Source organism: Pinus tabuliformis, chromosome Q, assembly GCF_031772625.1.
Source record: "Pinus tabuliformis cultivar Carrire ecotype Pingquan chromosome Q, CPIR1, whole genome shotgun sequence".
Taxonomy (NCBI): Eukaryota; Viridiplantae; Streptophyta; class Pinopsida; order Pinales; family Pinaceae; genus Pinus; species Pinus tabuliformis.
In genome coordinates, this window is record NC_142296.1 from 1150219647 (window position 1) to 1150235820 (window position 16174).

Here is a 16174-nt window from a genome sequence, read left to right on the forward strand (position 1 = left end):
CCGGTCATGGTGCCTTAGCTGGATGCTCCTACATCATCCTTTTTGTTATTTTAATTAAATTTATTAGTTTAAAAAGTGTCTTATGACATGATATTTTTTCTTTTTTAATTAAATTGATTAATTAAAAACATGTAAAATGAAATGACATGATATTTTTTCTCTTTTAAGTAAATTGATTAATTAAAAACATGTCAAATAAAATGAGTTATGATTTTTTTGGGCACATGGTATTAATAGGTCATTATATTCACAATGCTATTGTAATGAAGTCTTTTTATATATTAAGAATCTCCACAATGAAGTGAAGTGAATCTCCATGATAAATAATTTTGTTACATGTATTTTTAAGTTTATATTTATTTAACTTTAATATTGTTACAACTAATAATAATAATAATAATAAAGATAATTTTTATCATTTGTTTTATTGAAAATACTATATATATCATAAATTAAATATTTTGACGATAATCAACGTTTATGAGCGAATTAACTAATATCACTAAATTAATCAAATACTTATCAAAATATTAAAAAAATAGTACTTAATAAATTTTTATATAAAAATTATAAAAATATTTATTATTTTATTACCATTAATAATTTCAATAGCAAAATATCCTACCTTATATTCAATATTTTTAAATAAATAATATTTTTTATACCATTATTTTTTTATATCAAATTATTATACCTATAATTCTTATATGAAATTATTATACCTATAATTCAAGTTTGAATTATTAATGAATAGTCATGGCTTTTAAAACAAGAAAGGAAAAATATACTATTGATATGATGTAGAATTTAATCATGATTAAGTATTTTAATTTATAATACTTTTCATAATTTACACTAATTTAAATTTAAAAAAATTGAAATTTAATATATAAATTTATTTTTTTCAACAGTTTATTTTGGAAAATTAATGCACTATCAAATGAGGTGATTCACTTGTTCAAACTAATTGAACAGTGGAACAGTCAGAGTCCCAGTCATCTCGCTTTTATTAGTTTTATATATAATTTAATTTTGTTTACAATTAAAATCACTTTTTTTAGTGATAATTTTCGAATATTATGAATATTTGAAATACATCGAATAATAATACCAGTTTTCTTCATCCAACTACTTATTTTCACATTGTTTAAAGATAAGATACAAGATTCGGAGAGTTATTTGTTTGTTTGTTATTTTTCTTATTCTTTTCACATCGCTAAAGATACAAGATTCGGGCAACGTTTTGTTTTGTATATTGAACCAGATGATAACTGAACCAGATGATAAGTATAATGACTGGAATACTTCTTGAGTGTTTTCGATGTGATTATAATAATAGTTCAGGTCGTCTTTCAAACATGTTGGAGTCATCGATATTTGCGGCGATATAAGCTTTTGATAATTTCATTTCAAAAGACTGCAATTACCCAATGACCATACAGAGTTCTAGTGATACACTGTCTTAATTAACTTCGATAAATCTTAATGACCATATAAGATTTATCTTTCTAGAAGGTAGGTGACTCACGTAAAGAATCCAAAAGTTGGCAGGATTCCAACTATCATTGTTAAAATCAAATACAGTGTCGCCGACTTTAAGCCGTCACAACGGGCTACACAGAAGCCGCAATAATGTAGACAGCTTGCCTACTTATAAGAAAGAAAAGCAGTAGAACTACAATTCAATTCTATCATTTGCAATTCGAGTTCGAATCGCCATGGATCTATCATTCACTGTGTTTTCTGTTATCATATTTGCTGTGACACTCGCTTCAACAGCAGCAGCAGCAACAGCTGAGGACTTGAAATATCGTGTGTACTACACTCACACCGATATCGAGGAATTCATCAAAAGTTCGTGCAAAGTGACTCTCTATCCCGAGCTCTGCGTTTCGTCGCTCTCTTCTTACGCAAGCCATCTGAGACCCATGCAAAGCGATCTCGTGAATGCGGCCGTGACTGTCAGCCTCATTAACGCTCGCAACGTTTCAGTCTGGGCAGCCGGCCTCGGAGCCAGATGCGCCCCAATAAGTGTAAGAGAAAAGACGGCGCTCAAGGATTGTATGGAGAATTTCGGTTACACCACGGACCAGGTTCGCGAATCTCTGGTGGAACTGAAACATCTGAGGTCGAACACATTCAAGATTCAGATGAGCAACGTACAGACGTGGATGAGCGCTGCCCTTACCAACGAGGACACCTGTCTTAACGGCTTTCAGGATCTCAACCGCACGGGGAATTTTACGGCCATGGTCACCGCCCGCGTGCAATATGTGTCGGAATTGATCAGTAACGCCCTCGCTCTTGTCAACCGCTTTGCTGCTACCAGAGGATATAAGGAACTCCAGCTTTGAAGCCTTAAAGCCGTTTTAAAATAATACTTTAAATAAAATCTTAGTTTGGCAGCGTAGCACTGAGCCAAACTTTGGCCGTTTATGGGAACTTTTGTAATAGGCTGATATAATTAATGTTAGTAAATGAAAGTGGAATGGTTTGTGAATAAATGTATGTCTGTTTGAGTTTATTTTGTCTCTAAGTATGGTGTAAATTTTATTTGTCTATTATTGAAGTAGAAATTTTGTTTATATGAGTTAAAATAAAATTTTTAAAAATCTAAACAAAAATAATTATACAAAATATTTAAATAATATTTATAAATAAAAAAAATAAATCTTTAAATTTATTTTAAATCAATATTTTAGAGTCAGTTAGTTTAGGGTTTTATTCATTTGAGAGTCCTCAAAGAAAGCAATACTTCATGGTCAGGATCTTTTGAAGAGTCACAAGTTAGTGTTAGTTTGGAAATGTTAAGATCGTTTTTCAAAATTTTTGGACACTTCAGTTAAGGTCTGAAGTTTGAATATATAATTATGTTTATTTAGAAAAAAATTGTGTAAATGGAAAAGTTTCATTTTTTAATTTCACTCTGTTTTGCAGGGTTGGAAAGCTAAAAGTAAATTAGGAAAAAGGAAAATTTATGAAAGTGGTTACTCTTTTTTTTTCTAAATATATTTATATTTTGATTGATTTTAAATAATAAATTTAGAATAGTGATTTTCTAAATATGTATTCATTTATTAGACTCTTTGGATTTAAGTTTTTAGTAGGAGGAGGAAGTATGGGCATTTTATTTTTAATTGTATCTTAAATATCGTTATATAATGTAGAATTATTTAAAATCTAAAATAAATTAAAAAAAATAATGAAAATATCTCATTATTAAAAAAAATAATATATATATATTCACATCTTTATGATATATATTATCAAATTTTTTCCGAATTACAAAATGATCATTTAAATTTTTATTATATCGAATCGAACTCGAACTTGATAACTACGATTTAAAAATTAGATTATATTTCATTTTTAAAAATTTAGTATTAAAAGTAAACATAATCATTAAATTTAAAAGAGCTAATGCCCAGGATGAAGTGGCTTTGGCTTCCATCAAGAATCAAACGTGTGTGTCGAATCCAGGGTCCACATGAACAACCAGTCCGTATTTTGCTTTATTATGATAGCTTCTAATTTTATGGTATCTATCTATATAATATTATTAATTTTTTATTTTATAAATTTGTACGGTTGATACACCATAATTTTAATAAAGTAACTAATAATAATTTTAATAAAGTAACTTTACATTATTGAAGACGTTTGATGTTATTATTTATTTTGCTATATTTAAAATATAGAAATATTTGTAATTTATTTATTTATGAATGATAATTAAAAAAAATAATATTTTATGAAAATTAATTTTATTAAATAATAATAATTATTATAATTTATAACAAGAGTCATTTGATGGCAATGTTACTGTAAGAACAAAAATGTTGATATATAACCTGGGCCTTCGTAGTCATGGCATGGGGCGGTCATAAATCGTACAAAGCCTTTTAACCCTAAATAAACTGAACTTAGCAAAAACTTCAAAAATTTTCATATTTTTGTTATAAGGCAAAACTAATGTCCCTATATCTGGCCAAGGCAGTGACATAATATTTAAACTAATATAGTTACAAATTAATTTCATTTACTATTTTAGTATTTATTTAAAGTAAAACTTTAACATAGAACATTTATCTTAGTGTAATTTATTATGATTAGAACATTTGATTAACATTTTTAATATAATATTTTAAAATAGAATTTTGATATGAAATTTTTATTTTACACTTTATTATGATTAAAATATTTGAGTAATTATAATTTTTACTTGTAAATTGAATTTTTTTAATTTTGAAAAATGAAATTATATTATAAAGTTAGATATATATTTCTTTGGATCTAAAGATCACAGAGATTTATGGGTTTTTCTTTTTTCTCTTTTTTCTTATTAACATTAGTCCATCATGTAGAAGTATCTATTACAACCAAGGATAATGTTGATTTTTCATTCTTTTTGAGAAAGTGACATAGTCACTGGTTTGGTCGACTTCGATACATCTTTCTCGCCATTTGATTGGTCTGATTCATGGTTATGATTTTTCCCACAAATTACAGAGAAAGCTATCTCCTTTTTCATTGCTGAAGGATTTCCTTCGTTGAGGATTGTGTTGGTACTATTGGGGTTCCTCTGCTGAGGATTATGTTGGTACTATTTGGGGCCGACTTGGATCCTAAGATTTTGAGTTTTACGTTGATGCCTTTTGCTACTAGGCACCTCTCTGCGTTTGACCTATAGAATTCTTACACATATTGTTATTGAATCTGACGAATCCATCTATTGTAAGAAAACTATCCACATCTTATGCACTTGCACTTGTACCTGTACTTGTAGCACTACATGTTCTTGTACCTGTACTACTACCCGTATCTGCACCTATACTATTGTCTGTACCTGTACCAGTACTTTATTGTAACCTGTGCATACTCTCCATATAGCTGACATCCTGCTGACCCACTTGCAATATCCTATCCTGTAAGTCTATCCCATAGGAGCTCCTAGTTGTTAAGTGATTTACCTATATCTGTCTGCTAAGAGCATCTACCACCCTGTTCTCCTTTCCTTTAATGTAACTGATCTCGAAATCAAACTCATTGATCGTGGCCAACCATTTAGCTATGTGGCATTCATATTCGGATGTTCAAACAAATATCTCAACCCAACGTGATCACTCAGTAGTACAAACCTCCTACCGAGAAGATAGTACTTCCACATCTTTAATGGATGTATGATCACTGCTAACTCAAGATCATGTGTCAGGTATTTCTGCTCATGTTCATTTACTTTTCACAACTCATAACACACCACCTGTCCATCCTGCATAAGGACACCACCAAGTCCTCTCTTGCAAAAATTTCCGCATACTACAAACTCCTTGTTCGAATATGTAATCTTTAACATTGGAGCATGTGTCAACAACTGCTTAAGATGCTCAAAACTGAATTCACACTCCTTCCATTGAAACTTCTTAACTTTCATCTGCAATGATGTGATAGGATAAGTAGTCTGTGAGAAGTTCCTCATGAACCTCCTATAATAGCCTGCCAACCCCGTGAAATATCTCACCTCATCCACATTCTTAGGAGCTACCCACTCCATGATGGCCCTTATCTTTTCTTGATCTACTGCAATGCCCTCCTTGGAGACAACATGTCCCAAGTAGTGTAACTCAGTTTGAAAGAAACTACACTAGCTAAGCTTAGAATACAAATGATGCTCTCTCAAAAACCTCAACACTGTTGTTAAATGCTTGACATGTTCTTTCTCATTTTTATAATATACCAATATATAATCAATGAACACGGTAAAAAAATTATCCAAATACGGACACAACACACTATTCATCATGCACATAAATGTAGTTGGAGCATTAGACAAACCGAATGGAACTACAACAAACTCATAATGCCCATACTTAGTCTAGAAAGTTGTCTTGTAAATGTCTTCCTCTTTGATGCATACCTGGTGGTATCCGGATCTCAAATAAATCTTCGAGAACATTTCTTCTCCCTTCAATTGATCAAACAAGTCATCAATCATCTGGAACAGATACCTGTTCTTGATGGTCCCTTTGTTCAATTGTCTTTATTTAATGGACAATATGAGAGTATCGTCTTTCTTCTTCAAGAACAATACCGGTGTGCCCCAAGGTGATACACTTGGCCTAATGTATCCCTTTTCCAACCTTTTCTATAACTATAACTTCAACTCAACCAACTCGGGTGTGCTCATCCTGTAAGGTGCTTTTGATGCTAGAGCTACCCCTGACACTAACTAAATAGAAAATTCTACCTCCCTATGAGGTCGAAACTCTGTAATGTCCTCATAAAATACATCCTTAAATTGTTGTAGAATTAGGGACCTGCTCAACACATCTGCATCTTCAACTTCCTTACCCTTTTTACTAGAAATGTGCACTGCGAATAACATACACCCTTTCCTATGACTATGCTTTTCCTGCATAATTGTCACCATCCTAAATGATGTGGCTTTCTTCTTACCTTGTAAGACTCTTGGTTCCCCATTGTCATCGACACACTCAATGGATTTGTCATAACAATCCAGTTTGGTCCTATGAATATACTACCAATCCATGCCCAACAACATACTATATGATCCCAATGGTAATACATCCAAATGTGTTGTAGTAAGCATACCATTCAAATCAAATGCACAAGATCTTTCCCAATGATTAACTCTCTTATTTGTACCTGTAGCCAACTACACTAACCAAGATTCTGCATCTAATTCCTTACTCAAACCACACTTATCCCCCAAGTGAGAACTAACATCACTATAATTAGATCTAGCGTCGATCAAAATAGAAATAAATTGATCACAAAGCTTACCATCCATCTCAATGATATATTCCTGGTGCTCAGCCTATCTATTTTCCATGACTGCATAAATATGAGGAATACTCTGCCCCACATCCCTAATAGGTTGTGCCTCCTATGCACTATATATCTTAGGCTTACCACCTTGGTTCTGTAGAAAATATCTCCTATGGTGTTCCTCACCACATGTCCAATAACTCCAACCGACTGGTGCCATTACCTCTATTCTACTGTTGTGATCCATGTCCCTGTCTAGCTGCTTTAAACTTCTTTTAAGGTGTCACGTTTTCTTTCTCCTTTGCAATTTTAGGCCTTTCTCTCTCAGGCTTCCATTTACCTTTACCTTTGTCTTTTCCTTTCCATCCTTACTAAGATTCATTCTTACACTTTGATTGTTCGTAGCAATGCTTCAATTCCCAAATAACTTCCTTAAGTGACCGAGGCTCATCATACTCAATTCGATCTCTAATTTCTAATGGAAAACCATTGAAAAGTCAACAAAGTTTAGCCTTCTCATCTATAAGATATGATACATACCTCAATAGCTCTAGAAACTTGGTCGTGCACTCTTCATCTGTCATTGACCCCATATTTAACTCATATAATTCTTTTGCCTTATTGTCATAGTACCTTTCGGACAAGTATTTCTTCCTAAAAATCCTCTTGAACTCATGCCAATTCAAGTCATCCATCTTGATGTCTTTGACCTACTTCATGTCTTCCCACCAAATTTATCTTTTACCTTTCAAATCGAAGATAGCGATTTTGGCCTTCATGTTATCTTTGTACTCATGCAACTTAAAGAATTTGTTCATCCTTAGTATCCAAGCCCTTGCATCTTCCAGCTTCTTCACATCCCCATCAAAATTAGGTGGTTTTTCTTTCTTAAATTCATCTAGAAAGTATCCCCTATCACTCCTCTTGTGAGGATGATAATGATGACAATCGTGGTGCATGTCAGAACCAAAACTAGAATAATACATGTACTCACTACTCCTCCTATACAAAGTGTCCAACAACTTACCATCTCTCACTGTGTCAACTCTATGCCACCTATGTCTACCAAGAGACCTACTGCCATATTCCCAATTAGTTTTTTCCTCTGGTGCATGGCTGATCTGAAGTGGCCCTTGTCGCTGCAATTCTAACAAACTTTGAAGGAGTATTGCATTAGCATTTTCTTGTTTCTCTTGTGCTTGTATGGTCCTATCATTGTTTTCCTTACAAATCCTTATCTCTTCCTTCAAGCTTCTCAATGTGTCCGCCAAATCAGAAGACTGCCCACCACGCTGCTCAGCTGATTCATAGGAAGAGTCTTTGTAGTCTACCATCTTGCTAGCCATTTGATTTCTTTCCTGCAACGCATACTATGTCAGATAAACCAACTCATAATAAACCAAAGTACCTTATTATAATTTGGGGAAGATACCTCATTTGAAAGATCATCCAAATTAGCGTGATGCGTGTATAACATAATCATAAAAACATATAGACATATACAAATAAGTGCATCAACACATAAACATCATTCTAGCTAGAATCTAGTTATCAATGCATGACTATATCAACTACACAAACCATCACCTCATACATGACAACATCCATTAAACCACCGTACACATGGCCACATGCAAACATCAACATGCATAATCAAGGCATAATCAACCCCACACACGCATGTAATAAAGCATAAGCGAACACTAATAATATTTTTATATATAGTTTAATTTAATTTACAAATAAAATCACTTTTTTTTAGTGATATTTTCGAGTATTATAAATATTTGAAATACATCGAATAATAATACCCGTTTTCTTCATCCAATTACTTATTCTCGCATTGTTTAAAGATACAACATTCGGACAGCTTTTCGTTTGTTTGTTATTTCTTTTATTCTTTTCACATTGCTAAAGATACAAGATCCGGGCAACTTTTTGTTTTGTATATTGAACCAGATGATAATTGAACCAGATGATAACTATAATGATTGGAATACTTTTTCAGTGTTTTCGATGTGATTATAATAATAGTTCAGGTCGTCTATCAAGGATGTTGGAGTCATCGATATTTGCGGCGATATAGCGAAAGTACTGGATAAGCTTTTGATAATTTCATTTCAAAAGATTGCAACTACCCAATGACCATACAGAGTTTTAGTGATACAGTGTCTTAATTAACTTCGATAAATCTTAATGACCATATAAGATTTATCTTTCCAGAAGGTAGGTGACTCACGTAAAGAATCCAAAAGGTGGCAGGATTCCAACCATCATTGTTAAAATCAAATACAGTGTCGCTGACTTTAAGCAGACACAACGGGATACACAGAAGCCGCAATAATGTAGACAGCTTGCCTACTTATAACAAAGAAAAGGAGTAGAACTACAATTCAATTCTATCATTTGCAATTCGAGTTCGAATCGCCATGGATCTATCATTAACTGTGTTTTCTGTTATCATATTTGCTGTGACACTCGCTTCAACAACAGCAGCAGCAACGGCTGAGGACGTGAAATATCGCGTGTACTACACTCACACTGATATCGAGGAATTCATCAGAAGTTCGTGCAAAGTGACTCTCTATCCGGAGCTCTGCGTTTCGTCGCTCTCTTCTTACGCAAGCCATCTGAGACCCATGCAAAGCGATCTCGTGAATGCGGCCGTGACTGTCAGCCTCATTAATGCTCGCAACGTTTCAGTCTGGGCAGCCGACCTCGGAGCCAGATGCGCCCCAATAAGTGTAAGAGAAAAGACGGCGCTCAAGGATTGTATAGAGAATTTCCGTTACACCACGGACCAGATTCGCCAATCTCTGGTGGAACTGAAACATCTGAGGTGGAACACATTCAAGATTCAGATGAACAACGTAGAGACGTGGATGAGCGCTGCCCTCACCAACGAGGACACCTGTCTTAACGGGTTTCAGGATCTCAACGCCACCGGGAATTTAACGGCCATGGTCACCGCCCGCGTGCAATATGTGTCGGAATTGATCAGTAACGGCCTCGCTCTTGTCAACCGCTTTGCTGCCACCAGAGGATATAAGGAACTCCAGCTTTGAAGCCTTAAAGCCGTTTTAAAATAATACTTTAAATAAAATCTTAGTTTGGCAGCGTAGCATTGAGCCAAACTTTGGCCGTTTATGGGAACTTTTGTAATAGGCTGAAAGTGGAATAATTTGTGAATAAATGTATGTCTGTTTGAGTTTATTGTCTCTAAGTATGGTGTAAATTTTATTTGTCTATTATCAAAGTAAAATTTTGTTTATATGAGTTAAAATAAAATTTTAAAAAATTTAAACAACAAATAATTATACAAAAGATTTAAATAATATTTATAAATAAAAAATTAAATCTTTAAACTTATTTTAAATCAATATTTTAGAGTCAATTAGTTTAGGGTTTTATTCATTTGAGAGTCCTCAAAGAAAGCAATACTTCATGGTCAGGATCTTTTGAAGAGTCATAGTTTGGAAATGTTAAGATCGTTTTTCAAAATTTTTGGACACTTTATTTAAGGTCTGAATTTTGAATATATAATTATGTTTATTTAGAAAAAAAAAATTGTATAAATGGAAAAGTTTCATTTTTTAATTTCACTCTGTTTTGCAAGGTTGGAAAGCTAAAAGTAAATTAGGAAAACGGAAAATTTATGAAAGTGGTTACTCTTTTTTTTCTAAATATATTTATATTTTCACTGATTTTAAATAATAAGTTTAGAATAATGATTTTCTAAATATGTATTTATCCATTAGACTCTGGATTTAAGTTTTTAGTGGAAAGAGGAAATATGTGTATTTTATTTTTAATTGTATCTTAAATATGGTTATATAATTTAAAATCGTTTAAAATTATTCAAAATCTAAAATGAATTAGAAAAAAATAATGAAAATTTCTTCTTAATAAAAAATAAAATATATATATTCAAAATATTATCAAATTTCTTCGGAATTACAAAATTTTCATTTAAAATGAATTAGAAAAAAATAATGAAAATATCTTCTTAATAAAAAATAAAATATATATATTCAAAATATTATCAAATTTCTTCGGAATTACAAAATTTTCATTTAAATTTTTATCTTATCGAATCGAATCCAAATTCAAACTAAAAGTCGAACTTGATAACTATGATTTAAAAATTAGATTATATTTCATTTTAAAAATTTTAGTATTAAAAGTAAACATAATCATTAAATTTAAAAGCTAATGCCCAGGATGAAGTGGCTTTGGCTTCCATCAAGAATAAAGAATCAGGCGTGTGTGTCGAATCCAGGGTCCACATGAACAACCAGTCCGAGTGAAGGGGTCTATTTGCTTTATTACGATAGCTTCTAATTTTATGGTATCTATCTATATAATATTATTAATTTTTTATTTTGTAAATTTGTGCGGTTGATACACTATGATTTTAATAAAGCAACTAATAATTTTAATAAAGTAACTTTACATTATTGAAGACGTTTGATGTTACATCGTTAAACAAAAATTATTTATTTTGTTATATTTAAAATATTGAAATATTTGTATATGAACAATAATTAAAAAAATTAATATTTTATGAAAATTAATTTTATTAAATAATAATTATTATTTAATTTATAACGTGAGTCATTTGATGGCCTTTGTAGGCATGGCATGGGGCCGTCATAAATCAGTAACAATTATTAGTACAAAGCCCTTTAACCTTAAACTGAACTTAGCAAAAACTTTAAAAATTTTGATATTTTTGTTATAAAGGCAAAACTAATGTCGCTATATGTCGGGAAGGTAGTGACATAATATTTAAACTCATATAATTACAAACTAATTTCATTTACTATTTTACTATTTATTTATTTATTTAAAGTAAGACTTTAACGTGGAATATTTATTTTAGTGTAATTTATTATGATTAGAATATTTGAATAATTATAAGTTTTATTTGTAAATTGAAGTTTTTGAATTTTAACCAATGAAATTATATTGTAAAATTAGATATATATTTCTTTGGATTTAAAGATCACGGAGATTTATGGGTTTTTTTTTTCCCTTCTCTTATTAAAATTAGTCCATTATATAGAACTATCTATTACAACCAACGATAATGTCGATTTTTCATTTTTTTGAGAAAGTGACATAGTCACTGCTTTGGGCGACTTTGATACACCTTTCTCACCATTTGATTGGTCTGATTCATGGTTATGATTTTTCCCACAAATTACAAGAAAGTTATAACTGAGGTTATCTCTTTTCTCATTGCTGAAGGATTTTCCTTCGCTGAGGATTATGTTGGTACTATTGGGGTTCCTCTGCTAAGGATTATGTTGGTAATATTTGGGGCTGACTTGGATCCTAAGATTTTGAGTTGTACGTTGATGCCTTTTGCTACTAGGTGCCTCTCTTCATTTGACCTATAGAATTCTTACACATATTGTTGTTGAATATGATGAATCCATCCGTTGTAAGAAAAGTATCCACATCTTGTGCACTTGCACTTGTACCTATACCTGTACCACTACATGTTCCTATACCTGTACTACTACCTGTATCTGCAACTATACTATCACCTGTACCTGTACCAGTACTCTGTTGCAACCTGTGCATACTCTCCATATCACTGAAATCCTGCTGACCCACTTGCAATATCCTATCCTATAAGTCTGTCCCATAGGAGCTCCTAGTTGTTAAGTGATTTACCTATATCCGCCTGCTAAGAGCATATACCACCCTGTTCTCCTTTCCTTTAATGTACCTGATCTCGAAATCAAACTCATTGATCGTGTGCAACCATTTAGCTTTTTACTGTGTTCATATTCGACTGTTTAAACATATACCTCAACCCAATGTGATCACTCAGCAGTACAAACCTCCTGCCAAGAAGATAGTGCTTCCAAATCTTTAATGCATGTATGATCACTGCTAACTCAAGATCATGTGTTGGGTAGTTCTGCTCGTGCTCGTTTAGTTTTCACGACTCATAACACACCACCTGTCCATTCTGCATAAGGACACCACCAAGTCCTCTCTTGCAAGCATTTGTGTATACTACAAACTCCTTGTCCGGATATGTAATCTTTAACATTGGAGCATCTGTCAACCACTGCTTAAGCTGGTCAAAACTGACCTCACACTCGTTTCATTCAAAATTCTTACCTTTCGTCTGCAATGATGTGATAGGATACGTAATCTGTGAGAAGTTCCTCTTGAACCTCCTATAATAAACTGCCAACCTCGTGAAATATGTCATCTCATCCACATTCCTACGAGCTACCCACTCCATGATGGCCCTTATCTTTTCAGGATCTACTGCAATGCCCTCCTTGGAGACAACATGTCCCAAGTACTGTACCTTAGTTTGAAAGAAACTACACTAGCTGAGCTTAGAATACAAATGATGCTCTCTCAGGATCCTCAACACTGTTGTTAAATGCTTGACATACTCTTCCTCATTTTTATAATATACCAATATATAATCAATGAACACAGTAAAAATCTTATCTAAATACTGGTGCAACACACTATTCATCATGCACATAAATGTAGCTGGAGCATTAATCAAACTGAATGGAACTACAGCAAACTCATAATGCCCATATTTAGTCTAGAAAGTTGTCTTTTAAACATCTTCCTCTTTGATATGTACTTGGTGGTATCCGGATCTCAAATAAATCTTTGAGAACATTACCTCTCCCTTCAATTGATCAAACAAGTCATAAATCATCTAGAACAGATACCTGTTCTTGATGATCACTTTGTTCAACTGTCTCTATTTAATGCACAATATGAGAGTATCATATTTATTTTTCACGAACAATACTTGTTCACCCCAAGGTGATACACTTGGCCTAATGTATCCCTTTTCCAACCTTTTCTTTAACTACAACTTCAACTCAACCAACTCGGGTGTGCTCATCCTATAAGGTGCTTTTGATGCTAGAGTTATCCCTGACACTAACTAAATAGAAAATTCTACCTCCCTATGGGGTGGAAACTCTGTAATGTCCACATAAAATACATCCTTAAATTTTTGTAGAATTGGGGACCTACTCAACACATCTGCATCCTCAACTTCCTTACCCTTTTTACTAGAAATGTGCACTGCGAGTAGCATACACCCTTTCCTGTGACTATGCTTTGCCTGCATAGTTGTCACCATCCTAAATGATGTGTCTTTCTTCTTACCCCGTAAGAGTCTTAGTTCCTCATTGTCATCGACACAGTCAATGGATTTGTCATAACAATCCACTTTGGTCCTATGAATATACTACCAATCCATGCCCAACAACATACTATATGATCCCAATGGTAATGCATTTAGATGTGTTGTAATAGGCATACCATTCAAATCAAATTCACAAGATCTTGCCCGTTGATTAACTCGCTTATTTTTACCTGTAGCCAACTGCACTAACCAAGATTCTGCATGAAATTCCTTACTCAAACCACGCTTATTCCCCAAGTGAGGACTAAAATAGCTATGATTAGATCTAGTGTCAATCAAAATAGAAAAAAATTGATCACAAAGCTTACCGTTCATCTCAATGATAGATTCCTGGTGCTCAACCTATCTATTGTCCATGACTGCATAAATATGAGGAATACTTTGCCCTACATCCCTAATAGGTCGTGCCTCCTATGCGCTGTATATCTTAGGCTTACCACCTTGGTTCTGTAGAAAATGTCTCCTAAGCTGTTCTTCACCACATGTCCAATAATTCCAACTGACCGGTGCCATTACCTCTATTCTACTATTGTGATCCATGTCCCTGTCTAGCTGCATTAAACTTCTTTAAAGGTGTAATGTTTTCTTTATGCTCTGCATTTTGAGGCCTTTCTCGCTCGGGCTTCCATTTACCTTTACCTTTGTCTTTTCCTTTCCATCTTTACTAAGATTCATTCTTACACTTTCATTGTTCATACCAATGCCTCAATTTCCCAATAACTTTTTTAAGTGACCGAGGTCATCATACTCAATTCGATCTCTAATTTCTAATGAAAAACCACTAAAAAATCAACAAAATCTAGCCTTCTCATCTGCAAGATACGATGCATACCTCAATAGCTCTAGAAACTTGATCATGCACTCTTCATCTATCATTGACCGCATATTTAACTCATAGAATTCTTTTGCCTTACTGTCATACTACCTTTCTGACAAGTATTTCTTCATAAGAATCCTCTTGAACTCATGCCAATTCAAGTCATCCATCCTGATGTCTTTGATCTGCCTCACATCTTCCCACCAAATTTATCCTTTACCTTTCAAACTAAAGATAGTGATTTTACCCTCCATGTTATCTTTGTACTCATGCGACTTAAAGAATTTGTTCATCCTATGTATCCAAGCCCTTGCATCTTCCAGCTTCTTCAAGTCCCCATCAAAAGTAGGTGGCTTTTATTTCTTAAATTCATCTCGAAAGTATCCCTTATCACTCCTCTTGTGAGGATGATAACGATGACGATCATGGTGCATTTTAGAACGAGAACTAGAATAATACATGTACTCACCGCCCCTCCTATACAAAGTTTCCAGCAACCTACCATATCTCACCGTGTCAACTCTATGCAACCTGTGTCTACCAAGAGACCTACTACCATATTCCCAATTAGTTTTTTCCTCTGGTGCATGGCTGATCCAAAGTGGCCCTTTTTGTTGTAGTTCTAACAAACTTTGAAGGAGTATTGCATTAACATTTGCTTGTTTCTCTTGTGCTTGTATGGTCCTATCATTGTTTTCCTTACAAATCCTTATCTCTTCCTTAAAGCTTCTCAATGTGTCTGCCAAATCAAAGACTACCCACCATGCTGCTCAGCTGATTCATAGGGAGAGTCTTTGTAGTCTACCATCTTGCTAGCCATTTGGTCTTTTTCCTGCAACACATACTATGTCAGATAAACCATATCATAAATAACCAATGTACCTTATTATAATTTGTGTAGGATACCTCTTTTGAAAGATCATCCAAATCGGCGTGATGTGTGTATAACATAATCATAACAACATATAGACATATACAAATAAGTGCATCAACACATAAACATCATTCTAGCTAGAATCTAGTTGTTAATGCATGACTATATCAACTACACAAACCATCACCTCATGCATGAAAACAACCATTAAACCACCGTACACATGGCCACATGCAAACATCAACCTGCGTAAGTAAGGCATAATCAACTGCACACACGCATGAACACATGTAATAAAGTGTAAGCGAACAATACTTGTAACCAAACCTACAAGAATGATAAATGTAACCAAATATACAAGAGTGCTACCTAACATACAAGAATGTAACAAAGCGACATATACCAACATTTAAGTGATGTATAAAAGCATGTAACTGGTCATACACTCTTAATGATGCACTCCATAATAACAACATCAAGTTCCTTATGA

At 33.3% G+C, this 16174-nt stretch overlaps 2 pseudogenes; both read left to right on the forward strand.

Moving 5' to 3' along the window:
- The first annotated feature begins 1718 nt into the window (after positions 1 to 1718).
- Positions 1719 to 2354, forward strand: LOC149223693 (pectinesterase inhibitor 9 pseudogene; annotated as a pseudogene).
- Positions 2355 to 9204: 6850 nt separating this feature from the next.
- On the forward strand, positions 9205 to 9851 carry LOC149223694 (pectinesterase inhibitor 9 pseudogene; annotated as a pseudogene).
- Positions 9852 to 16174: the final 6323 nt, after the last annotated feature.